This window comes from Stegostoma tigrinum, chromosome 11 (genome assembly GCF_030684315.1).
Source record: "Stegostoma tigrinum isolate sSteTig4 chromosome 11, sSteTig4.hap1, whole genome shotgun sequence".
NCBI lineage: Eukaryota > Metazoa > Chordata > Chondrichthyes > Orectolobiformes > Stegostomatidae > Stegostoma > Stegostoma tigrinum.
Window position 1 is genome coordinate 37585049 of NC_081364.1, and position 13823 is coordinate 37598871.

Here is a 13823-nt window from a genome sequence, read left to right on the forward strand (position 1 = left end):
AGCTTTCAAGTATGGATTGAACCCAGGAAAACATTTGTTTTGCATATCAAACGTAGATGTTAGATATGGATGAATGCAGGAATCTACACTATTGAGTTCTGGCAATCAATGTGGAAAATCAGAGAGTGGATGGAGCAAATGAGATTATGGTGGAGGAGCTGAAAGTCTCCACCTCAGTCATGACAGCACTCCCTTAGTATTGCGCTGAAACATCATTCTAGATTACGGTTATGAAGTCTTGTGGGAATTCTCCTGCTTATTCATAACCAAGGAACAGAATTGGAAAATGGTAGTCGAGGAGAGCTACTGTGCTAAAGCTCACATCAAGGGGAGTTGGTTTCATTGTGGTGATGTCACTGGAGCTGGAATCTAGGATGTTCAGGCTGTACGACCAGGCTGTGAATATGGGTTAGCATTTCACCACGGCCGATGGTGTAATTTGAATTGAGTACCAAACAACGTGGAATAAAATGCTATCCCAATGGTGATCATATAACCATGGCAAATTGTCCTAGAAACTCATCTTGTTCCCTTCAGGGAAGGATATCTGGTATCCTTAAACTATCCGGCCTACCTCTAACTCCGGACCCTTGACATTGTGATTGACTTTTAATTTTTGTCGAAGGCAATTTGGGATAAGAAAAATGTTGGCTTTTTCAGTGACATCCATATCCCCCGTGAATGTGATTAACTCTTCTGTAATTCCTCAGATTCTGGAATCGTCCTAATGGGTTCAAATGAAGCAAATCAAATATCTGGGATATTAGGGTGGACAATAAGTGTCCGGATAGTAATGCCTGTATCTCAGTAATTTTTTTTTCAATGATGCAAGTTTCTTTGGAAATAGAATCATTGCATAATCTACTTTAAGGTGAGAAAAAAGTGAGACCAGCTTGACCTGACTTGAATGTATTTATGAATGTTTCATCCATATGCTTGAATGGATTTTAAACAGCATCATTTGTGGGTGGCACAGTGGCTCAGTGGTTAGCACTGCAGCCTCACAGCACCAGGGACCCGGGTTCGATTCCAGCCTCAGGCAACTGTCTGTGCAGAGTTTGCACATTGTCCCTGTGTCTGCGTGGGTTTTCTCCGGGTGCTCCGGTTTCTTCCCATAGTCCAAAGATTTGCAGGCTAGATGGATTGGCCATGCTAAATTGCCCATAGTGTTCAGGGTTGTAGGGGAATGGGTCTGGGTGGGATGCTCCAAGGAGCAGCGTGGAATTGTTGGGCCAAAGGGCCTGTTTCCACACTGTAGGGCATCTAATCTAATCAATTGTGTTATAATAAAGGGATGACTGTCAACTTGCAGTCTCTTTTAGATCATAGACTCCCTACAGTGTGGAAACAGGCCCTTCAGCCCAACAAGTCCACACTGACCCATAGAGCATCCCCACCAGACCTATCCTCCTTAACACACCCAATCTACACATCCTTGAACACTACGGGAAATTTAGCATGACCAATCCACCTAGCTTGCACATCTTTGAACTGTGGAATGAAACTTGAGCAAATCCACGCAGACACAGGAGAGAATGTGTAAACTCCACACAGACAGTCACCCAAGGGTGGAATTGAACCCAGGTCCTGTGAGGCAGCAGTGCTAACCAGTGAGCCACCATGCCACCCCAATGTATATGTAGAATCATATAATCAAATGATATATCTTGTTGAGGTTAGTATTGAGTTTATGACAGAGGAGCAGCAGGTCAAAAGTGATAGTCAGGAAAGAGGAGAAAAATTGATCATTGGCACGAACAGTTAAAAATTGATATCAACCTCAAGGAACTTTGCACTTTTCCAATGCCAACAATTTGCATGATGAGGATGGGTTTGGTTAAGTTTAAAGCAGAGAAAGAGCTTTCAGGTGGTAATGCTGACTTCTTTGTTGGAGACGAAATGAATTAAATTTTCTGAATGAAGAATGCTCAGAAGTCTAGACTTGGTGGGTCAGCTGATAAGCGGATCGGCAGGATGACATGGCATGTCAGTGAGGCTGTTGTTGGAGGTTGTACGTAAGAGTGGCCAAGGCAGAGGTGGGTGATCCCTGTACAATGCTCAACTCATCAGGTCTGTTTACCGCATGATAAAGTTTACTCAGAATGCAATGCCTTGATTGTGCATTTGTCAAAGAGCAAAAAGTCTTTCTACGGCATTGTTTGTGTCATTTCCTGGCCATAAATTGATAAGTGTTGTCAAATGTTCCATTTCCCATTGTTGTAGCAGTGAACATCCTTACAATCCAAATGCAGGTATTTCTTATAGAACATGATAGTTGTGTTCTTGTGTGATCTCACATCATAGAAAATTGTGTTACAGGGAAATCACTGTAGTAAATCATTATACCTGTACAGCAGAACATTTGGGTCATCCAAATAGGGTCCACGATTCATCAATCACATTACAACCAATTTGCATTAATGAAACATGTATTTTTGCAGAACTACCTGTATTTAAATTATCTCTTTCCCTGGATCAGTATAACCTGTCATTGAAAAGCTTTAACATTTATTCATAATCAATTGTAAAGTTCAAAGCTAAGAGTTTGAAATAACTTTCAACTTACGTTAAATATATTTTTTTCTGAAATCATATTTTTCATGTAAAAGATAATTACTGCATGAGTCAACAGAGGGTAGTGCAGATGTTACATTCTAATATTCAATAAAACAGATCAAATCTTTTTGTAACTTAATTTGTTTTAGCTGTTCAGGTCATGATCATATGGTAAGGGTTGTTAATGTTCTGCTGATATATTTGCAATGGGGTGGCATGAGCTCATGCTCTTTATAATGTTTATCAGTAGTTAGATGATTAACAAAACATTCTCATTAGCTGAATAATCAATGTTAAAAAAAATGCATTATTCAAAACATACTTTGATTTTTTTCATAGTAACTTGTAGCTCCAGTGGTCATGAAGAACAATGTTAGAGGGTCAGTTAAAATTCAGCCATCAGCCAGCCATGAGCTGACACTTAGAGCTGCATCTCCCTGTTCCTACAGAGGTGAGTCTAAACGGGGAAACATAGAAACATCGAAAATAGATTCAGGAGTGGGCCATTTGGGCCTCTGAGCCTGCACCATCATTCAATACAATCATGGCTGATTATGTAATCCCAGTATCCCATTCCTGCCCTCTCCACATACCCCTTAGTCCCTTTAGCTGTGAGTGCCAGGTCCAGCTCTTTATTAATTATGTCTAATGAACTGGCCCCAACAGCTTCCTGTGAGAGAGAATTCCACAGGTTCACAACTCTGAGTGAAGTTCTTCCTCACCTCAATCCTGAACAGTTTATCCTTTATTCTGAGACTGTGACCCCTAGTTCTGGACTTTGCCAACATCGAGAACATTCTTCCCACATCTAGCCTGTCCAGTCCCATCAGGATTTTATATGTTTCTCTGAGAAACCACCCCCCCCTCCCCCCCCCGCAATTCTTCTAAGCTCCAGCAAATACAAGTCCAGTCAATCAAGTCATTCCTCATGTGTCAGTCCTGCCATCCCAGGAATCAGTTTGGTGAACCTGCGCTAGACTCCCTCAATAGCAAGAATGTTCTTCTTCAAGAGTGCAAGACCAAACTGCACACAATACTCAAGCTGTGAACTCACCAAGGCTCTGTACAACAGCAGCAAAATATCCTTACTCTGATATTCAAATCCTCTCACAGCAAAGGAAAGCATGACATGAGCCTTCCTCATGGCCTGCTGCATCTGCTTGTCAACCTTCAACGACTGTTCCACCTTGACACCCAGGTCTGGTTGCACCTCACCTTTTCCTAATCTTTCACCATTTAGATAATAATCTGCTTTTTGTTGTGACCAAAGTGGATAACCTCATATTTATCCACATTATATTGTATTTCCCAAGCATTTGCCCACTCAGCCAGTCCAGCAAGTCACCCTGTAGCCTCTCAGCATTATCCTCACAGCAAACACTGCTACTCAGCTTAGTGTCATCTGCAAATTTGGAGATATTGCATTCACTTCCTTTGTCCAAATTATTAATGTATATTGTGAACAGCTGGGGTCCCAGCACTGAACCCTGCAGCACCCCATTCATCACTGCCTGTCACTCTGCAAAGGACACATTTACTTCAACTCTCTATTTCCTGTCTGCCAAACAGTTCTCTATCCATGTCAATGCATTACCTCCGATACCATGAGTTTAAATTTTCCTTATTAATCACTTGTGTGGAACCTTGTCAAAGGCCTTTTGAAAGTCCAGATTCTTAACATCTACTAATTCACCATTGTAAACACATCTGGTCACATCCTCAAAAAAATCCAGAAGATTTGTCAAGCATGATTTCCCTTTAAAGAATCTATGCTGGCTGGCGAGGATCAATTCTGTCCCTGCTTTCCGAATGCTCAGTTATTACCCCTTAATGAATGACCCCAGCATTTCCCCACCACCAATGTCAGACTTACCAGCCTATAATCCTGATAGTCTCTCTCCCTCTTTCTTCAAAGAGTGGGGTTACATTCGCTACCCTCTTGTCCATTGGAACTCTTCTAGAATCTACAGAATGCTGGAAAATGATCACCAATGCATCCACTGTTTCAAGGTCCATTTCCTTCACTTCTCTGGGATGCAGAGCATAAGACTTTGGGGACTTAGCAGGCTTTAATCCCATTAGTTTCCCCAATACCATTTCCTGACAAATAAGGATATTCTTCAGGTCCTCCTTCATGCTTGGCCCTCTGTCCCCTAGCTTTTCCTGAAGGATATTTGTGTCCTCCTTACTGAAGACAGGTTCAAAGCATTTGTTCAACTGTTCTGCCATCTCTTTTTTGTCCATTATGAATTCATCTGATTCTAACCGCAAAGGACCTGAATTTGTCTTTACTAATCTTTTTCTTTTCATCTATCAGCAGAAGCTTATGCAGTCAGCTTTAATGTTTTCCGCAAGCCTACGTGAACATTCTATTTTCCCTTTCCAACTTAAATCCTTTGTCCTCCTCCGTTGAATTTTAAATGTCTCTCAGTCCTTGGGTTTGCTGCATTTTCTGGCCAATATACACACCTCCTCTTTGGCTTTAACACTTTTCCTGATCTCCCTTGTTAGCCATGGTTGAACCACTTTCCCTGTTTTACTCTTATTACAGCTAGGGATGTACAATTGTTGAAGTTCATCTATGTGTTCTTTAAATGTCTATCATTGCACAGCCACCATCAACCCTTTAAGTATCCTTGGCCAGCTTATCCTCGCCAATACCTGCCTCATACCATCAAAGTTAGCTTTCTTTAAGTTCAGTACACTAGTTTCGGATTTACTTGCGTTGTTCTCCATCTTAATGAAGAATTCTACCATATTGTGGTCACTCTTCCTCAAAGGATCTTGCGCCACAATGCTGCTAACTAATCCATTCTCATTACACAATACACAATTTCTTGATATATTGGCCAAGGAAAAAGTCCCTCATACATTCCAGGAAATCCTCCTCGATTGATTTGCTACCAATTTGGTTTTCCAATCAATATGTAGATTTCAGTCACCCATAATAATTGCTGTACTCTTACTGCATGCATCTTTAACTTCCTGTTTAATGCAGTCCCCAACATCACAATTACTGTTTGGTGGTCTGTACCCAACTCCCACCAACATATTTTTCCCTTTGGTATTCTGTGACTCCAGCCAGATAGATTCCACATCCCATTCCCATTCCCAGTCCCATTCTTGGTCACTCTGGAGCCGGGTCTCTGTGATCCCTATTATATCATATCTGTTGATAACTGTTTGTGCAGTTAATTCATCCACCTTATTACAAATGTTCCCGCATAGAGACACAGTGCCTTTAGCCTCTTTTTTTGACATTAATTGCTCTTTTCGTATCATTGTGAAATGTGGCCCTTTTTGAATTTTGTCTTTAGTTTCTCTGCCTTCCATTTTCACTTTTCCCCCTCCTGTCCTTTCTTTCTGTTCCCACTTTACTTACCTCTGATTTTCTGATTTAGTTTCCATCCCCCTGCTATATTAGTTTAAACCCTCACCGATGGCGTGAGCAAAAATTCCCCTAGGACATTGGTTCAAGTCCTAACCAGGTGCAGACTATTTGGTTTGTACTTGACCCTCCTCCCCCGGAACGGGTTCCAATGTCCCAGGAATTTGAATCCCTCTCTCTTGCGCCATCCTTCAAGCCATGTATTCATCATAACTACCCTGCTGTTCCTACTCTGGCAAGCACTTGGCACTGGTAGCAGTTCCGATATTACTATCTTTGAGGCCCTACTTCTTAGCTTAACACCTAATTCACTAAGTTCAGCTTGGAGGACCTCATCCAGACATCATTGGTGCCTATATGCACTGTAACAGCTGGTTGTTCACTACCCTCAACACCACAACACCACCGCGCCCCCCCGACTCCAACCACCACTAGCCGAATATCCTACAGTGATACCGAGACATCCTTGGCCCTTGCAACAAGAGAGACAACATACCAACCCAGACGCTTGTTTGTGGTGGCAGAAACGCCAATCTATTCCCCTTACAATTGAATTCCCTATCACTATAGCCCTGCTGGTCTTTATCCTGTCCCCCTGTGCAGCAGAGCGAGCCACGGTGCCATAAACCTGGCTGCTGCCACCTTCCCCTGGTGAGCCATCTCCCCCAACACTATCCCAAACAGTATACCTGTTTTGGAGGGAGATAATCACAGGGGACCCCTGCACTGCCTTCCAACACTTCCTCTGTCTGTTGGTCACCCATTCTCTATCTTCCTCAGTAATTTTCACTGGTGGTGTGACCAACTTACTGAATGTGCTATCCATGATTCTGCCAGCCTTGTGGATACTTCAAAGTGAATCCGACCACAGCTCCAGACCTGTCAAATGGACACACATCCTGCACATGAAGGAGTCAAAGGACATTGGAACAGTCCCAGAATTCCTACATTGCACATGAGGAGCATGACATGGGCCTGGGATCTCCTGCCATGACTTCACCCTAACATTAACAACAGTAGCAAAGCAAAGAGAAAACAAGAGAGAAGAGGAACTACTCACCAGTCACTTACTGAGTGCTGCCTGTGATTTCGCGGTTAAACTTCCTTCTGCTACTCCTTTATCCTCATGTCTTCTGCAGCTGCAATAATTTGCTCCTTCTCACTGCTGTTCGCCCTCCTCCTTGAAACCTGGAAATCACTTCAGCCTACACTTAAACCTCCAGCAGCTCTCCAATCACAAAGCTGCCCTTCTCAAAATGGCTGTTCCACTATAGTTTGCCTTCCTTTTATTTGGACCCGGGCAGTGACTGAGATGACTGCTCTCAGAATCCTTCTCAGCAGCACCCACTGTTGGGAACTACAGCAGCACCTCATTTGGTCGCGTGAGGTAAGCAACTGTGATCAATTTAGTAGCTAAAGTTAGGGCAGCAGGGTGGGAATGGCAAGAACTCCACTGGGATCTAGCTCGCATGAGAAAGGGCCCCCTTTTAGTTTCAGAGCTCATCAGCTGCATGGAGCTTGCCTCCAAGTGGCAGGCCAGTATGGGTTCATTTGTTGTTCACCCAAGACTGAATGACTCAATGATGTTGTCATGAGGAGATCACACCTACAACTAGAATTTATCCCCTGGAGTGGTGTCCTCCTTATTCAGCTTTAGGCCACTTGAAAGCTGATATCTTAATCTCAAACAGCCTTACACGTTCCTATGTACCTGAGCACTTTCCACTGTCCCCATTGTGCCTCCTGTATCAACTGTGGACCCTCGGAAACCATCCTACCATTTTTAATTGGATTGTTCCTGACACTTTGTACTAAAGGCTGCACAGTAACTTCATACAGAGTTGGGAATGAAAATGTTCCTTACTTTGGGGAAAATAAATTATTGTCTCTAAACTCCACCTATATTTCGTAACAAGATTCATCTTCCATTTCACAACAAGCCATGAGACCGCTCCTGGGTCAGTGATGCTACCATATTAATGAATCTCACTTTCCCTTGTTTGAAAGGTCTTGACCAAGATTGTTTTCCATTCTTGGGGGTTGCTATTTAATGGCACATGCTGGGAAATACAAATGTTTCTCATTGTCAGATGCAAATAAACTTGATTTTGCTTGAGGTGCCTCCATAATCTAAAAGTTGTATTGACACTGTTCTGGGAGACCCTTGTGTCAAAAAGGCTATTGGGATAAGGTGCCTGTGAGGAGGCAACTCATGTAATCAGAAACCTGACACTGCAAGGTGTCAATGTCTATGAGCAAATAAAATAAAAAATTGAAAAGATATAAAGAATAGGGGTCATGCAGCAACATCAGACCCTTGCGCAATTTCACAAACGATTGTTGCTTTATTTTGAAACAGTTCTCACTCACTCATTGCTTCAATGACCCTGCTTTGCCCTCTGTTCTCATGGTTTCATCAATAAATATGGGATTGTTCAGGGCTTCAGTCCTACAGTGATTGTTAATTGCTTGGTTCTAATTAACAGGCTTTGAATTTATAGATTTTTTTTCCTCTTGCTGCCCACTTGTAATCAGTTTGGTTGTCTGCAACAGCACAATGCACTCATCAGTCATTTTGCATTTGAGCAGTCGCCAACAGAAAAAAAAAATGGTGGCACTCATTCAAAGAGAGCTTGATTCTTCAAGAAAGGACACTGCAAAATGCACATCTGTTAATCTATGAGATGCATGGGGTTTGTGCCTGAACAAAGATTTCCCATTGGACAAACTATTTTTTCCAAGTTTACAGCAGGTTTTAACTGTAACTGTTTTGGGACAATGGAGAGCACCTGCTTTAGAAGCTTTGGTTGAGAGGATGTCAGTTATTAAACAATAACACTCAACACAAGGTGATTATATACAAGCAGTACAATCTGGACATGGATCACTTCAGTAATTATCTGTGAGCATCTGGAGATTATGCAGAATGCAGCCATCCTATAGTGACTGTGCTGCTACATTCTGTCTAAACAATCTGTTATCATTGAAAGTTATTGATAGTTAAGGTGCTTACAGATGGAAGTGTCAAGGAATGAAGACAAGGGCTACTCAACTGTGACAGGGCATGAGAAAATCAACATTATCTGTCAATTACCTGGATACCAGGTTATCACACATGTTCCATATTTTGGAAATTGATCGTGCTTCTACATTCATCATGCTATCTCACATCATGTAAACAAAGCCAACTCAACTTCTGGATTGATTTGCATTTCATTTGATATGTCTTCCTCAAATGTTTCTACTACAACTAAAATTGCTTGAGACATGAATAATCAAGCCCTTTATCATAGAAATAAGTTTGCATGCCAAGAAACATGTCATATTATACAATAATGGTCTTTCAAATAATTAACACAATTTCACAATATAAACTATCACAGTTCAAAAGCTTAACATTACTGCATGATTCCAAGTCCAAGAGGATCATCTCCCAGAGAGCGAATATCATTCCTGTTTGGCAGCATTTTCTGTATATCGGATTTGCTGTTTGCATATAGCCTTATGAAATGGCACAATTTGTGTCACAGAATTTCTGCATGTTTGGACCAACAGTTATGTAACAAAAGAGAAAATATTATCTCTTATAAATTATTTGTGGTATTGTAAAAACAAAAAGAACTTGTGCTTGAAATGTGCCACGAGGCTAGCTGCCATTTGTACATCTCAAATCCAGAAAGAAAGTGAGTAAATAACGACACAGTTGCTATTCTCCAGTAGGGAATAATGATTGGAATCCAGTGTTGAGTTTCTAATCTCTATTTCCCATTAATTTTTATTTCAGCTGATGTGCGATGAACATTATTTGAAGAAGAAAATGAGTGCAGTTTACAGTAGATGGGATAATATTTCATCTTTGATTTTGGTCAGCATTGTGAAACTTAAAGCCTTTGAATCCCTACAATAACCTTGGCATTGATTCAACTCCTGTCAAACCATTAGTCACTCAAACTGAAAATATCTGTTGATTAACTCAACATCCTGTTCATTGCTCAGTTGAGATCTGATCCCCACTTCCTCTCCTAACCTCCTTACTTCCACCTCTACAGCATGCCTTTTCTCCACTCCTCCCTCAGACCACATACGATTGAAACCTTGATCCTTCATGATCTGCAAGCCTAACAATCATCAAGATTTTGTACATGGTCTTCCATCCTTCATATCTTTTAAGTCATTCAAATTTATGCTAGCTGTAAACCAAATCAGAAGCAATAACCCTTGTTCTCCCATTTTTGTTGATCCATATTAGTGTTTAGTTTTCTAATCATTCAATTTTAAAATCCTCATCCTTGTATTTACAACAATACATGTCCTCATGTCCTCATTTCCCCATGTGATCTTTCCATCTTATATAGATTTGTTTAAAGTCTCAATTTCTTTGACTGAGATGTGTAGCGTTCTCCATTCCTTTCAACATAGCATATATCATAGAATCATAGAATCCCTGCAGTGCTGGAAGAGGCAATTTGACCCATCAAGTCTGCACCAACCCTCTGAAGAAATTCCCACCCAGCCTCTCACTCTCGCCCATTAGCCCTATAATCCATTTAGCCTGCACATCCCTGGACACTGGGGCAATTTAGCATTGCCACCTCACCTACACATCCTTAGAGTGTAGGAGGAAATTGGAGCACGTGGCAGAAACCCATGCAGACATGGTGGGATATTGCAAACTCCACAGACAGTCTCCCAAAGCTGGTATTGAGCTTGGGTCCCTGGCACTGAGAGGCAGCGGTTCTACCCACAAAGCCACTCCTCCCCCACGCCATTCAAATTCGAATATTGCAAGCTCATGAATTATCTTCTTCAACTCAACGTTCTTTCAACCTCTCTTTCCTTGAAGAATCTTCTCAAAAAAAAAACTTGTCTCGGTCTTTAGACTCTCTTCTCAATATGGTATCTTTTTCTTCAGCTTAACATCCATTATTTTCCATACAGTTACATTTCATATCTAGGAACATACAATTTTTGAACTAAAGGAGCTTTACAAATTCAATGGTTGTTCAGTCGTGATGAATTTTGAAAGTGCAACGTATTATTTTGTAGATATATTTATCAACCTGATCAGAGTTGTCGTTATACACCTCTGGAGCAGGTGGACTTTCTGATTCTGAAGTAGGGACCTTACAAATGCACCACACAAGTGCTTGAAATGAAATGCAGGCGCTACTGGGATTGAATTCAAGAATTCCTGTTTCATCAACAGGCACTTTAACCAATTAAGCCACAGCCCAGACATTGTATCACATTGCATACTTTTTATTTATTCACTTGGTGCATGGACATTGTTGCCTGGCCAGCATTATTATCCAGCTCTAGTTGCCCTCAAGAAGGTAGAGGTGAGCTGCTCCTTGAAACGCTGCAGTCTATGTGCTGTGGGTAAAACTGCAATGCCCTTAGCAAGGGAATTCCAGGATTTTGAACAGTGACACAGTAGGAATGGGGATATGTTTCCAAGTCAGGATGATGAGTGAATTGGAGGAGAAGTTGTAGGCGGTGGAGTTCCCATGTATCTGCTGTCCTTGTCCTACCAGATAATAGTGCTCATAGGTTTTGGAATGTGATATCTGAGGACCTTTGGTGAATTTCTATGGTGCATCTTGCAAACAGTTCACATTCCTGATGTTGAGCATTGGTGTTGCAGGGAATGGATGCTTGTGGATATGATGCCACTCAAGCGGTATATTTTGTTCTGGATGATGTCAAGCTTCTTGATTGTTGTTGGAACTGCACCCATCTAGGCAAGTGAAGAGTATTCCAAAACACTCCTGCCTTGTGCCTTGTGGATAGTGGACAGGCTGTAGGGAGTTAGGAGTTGAGTTATTTGCTGTACTTTTCCAAGCTTTTGATGCACTATTGTCACGACTGTATTTATATGGCTCATCCAGTTCAGTTTCTGGTCACTGATAGGCCCTAGATGTTGATAATGGGGCATTCAGTGATTGTGATGCCATTCAGTGTCAAGAGGCAGTGGTTAGATTGTTACTCCTACCAGTGGAGATATTTTCCCCTGATTCCCATTGATTCCAAGTTTGTCAGGGCTCCTTGATGCCACACTTGGTTAAATGTGGCCTTGAAGTTAAGAGCAGCCACTGTCACCTCACCTCTTAATACAATAGATTTCCCTTAGGTTGTTGGGTCAACAGAGTGGAACTTAAGTGCCCAATGTGATTCCATTACTAGCACATTGGCAGTTCCATTACCAGCATCCTGAGTGATGAAGGCATGCTTTGTGAATTGTATGAGGGCAAAGGCAATCAACTCTGCCTTGTTCAAAATGCATTGATGACATGAGAAGTGAGTAGCAATATAACATGTCAATGGGGGAAGAAGTAGATCAATAGGAGGGAAAACTGCCAGGTTTAGTGAAATGTTAAGTGCCGTCCAAGCAGAAATAAGGGCGAACTGATCACCTTAGGCTGAGTAACAGACAGAACACGCTAGAATTAATCAACATGATCATCATCACTTCACAAACTGCCGTAGAGCTCAGGAAGATTGTTAATGACATTAAAAGACTAACACAGCGAAGAGACGACACTATTTATCATGTGGGAAGTATAAATCATTTTGCCTCAATGTTGGCTGGACAGGTTGTCATTTTCTGACGTCTAGGTTGATGCTGGATTGTCCATTTACTTGTATTGTTATTCACTTTATTGCAGTGGTTTGATGTGTTTTACCAGGCCATTCAAGAGTTAAGCATATTGTGCTGGGTTTGTAATATCACAGAGGCTAAACTAGACAAGAAACTAAAGATTTTCTGCCATGAAGAACATCAGCAAACCAAATGGACTTTTACCATAATGCAGTGATTTTATCACCTTACCAATGAGACAAGCATTTTCTTTTTCCAGATTATTTAATTTATTGAAGATAAATTCAATCAATTGACACCATATGGTTTGAATCCACAGGCAGAATTTTACAGTTTCCTCCAGTGTTTTGATAACCATGGGGAGTGGTCCTGTAAAATTCCATGGGTGAGTTTCAAAGTGCTCTCCCACTCACCTTCAACCTTCATGTGGTTTTCTGATGGTGAGGTGAGACCTAGAGCAGCTGGTTTGTCCTTGCCGCAAACAGTGTCCTCAGGTAAGGGCTACTTCTCCTTCACCTCAATTTTGAGATGAGTAAGAGGGATAGCTTGGTAGGTTACCCTTCTTGGGCATTGGTGGAAAAGGGATGGTTCCCTCAAGAAACCCCTCCTGATATTGAGCAGATCCCCATAATCTGATACCCAATGGTACTCCCACCCCTCCTGTTGTCCATCAAGGTACACTTTCCCAGCTGCAACTAGTTGGATGGGCTGAAGCTGTGATATGCATCACTTCGACATGATGCTGCAACTTTTTGATAAGATCTCTCCAAATGACTACACCCAAAGGATCTTGAGGTCCTCTAATAATGCAGCAGGTTAGAAATTAGAACGGAATCCCTCAATTTCACTGAGACAGATTCCACAAGGCTCCCCAAGAATCATCAAAATCACTCTCATCTTCAACAGATTACTTCATACAAGTAGATGATTAGCATCTTGAGCAAGTTAAGTATTTCTTAGAAAGCTTAGCACAGTAGCAAGAAATAGGTTTTGAACTGTTTCAAAATTAATGGAAAATTTTGAAGAATTTTTGAATAAACAAATACTTTGCTTTTAAGTTGAATTTTGCATGACCTTGGTGTGTTTCACATTACTTTATTTTGTAATACTGTTTGAAATGTTGCAATGTTGTAATTTCAGGAAACATGACAGACAACTTACAGACTAGATAATCTGTCTTAATACTAAAATGTGAGGCGGGATGAACACAGCAGGCCAAGCAGCATCTCAGGAGCACAAAAGCTGACGTTTTGGGCCTAGACCCTTCATCAGAGAGGGGGA

The 13823-nt window shown here is 41.5% G+C and overlaps 1 protein-coding gene across 7 annotated transcripts in view; it reads left to right on the forward strand.

Annotated features, from left to right (window-relative positions):
• The window catches only part of LOC125460282 (contactin-4-like), a 2333145-nt gene that overhangs the window by 893270 nt on the left and 1426052 nt on the right, over positions 1-13823 (forward strand). The window lies entirely within an intron of this gene.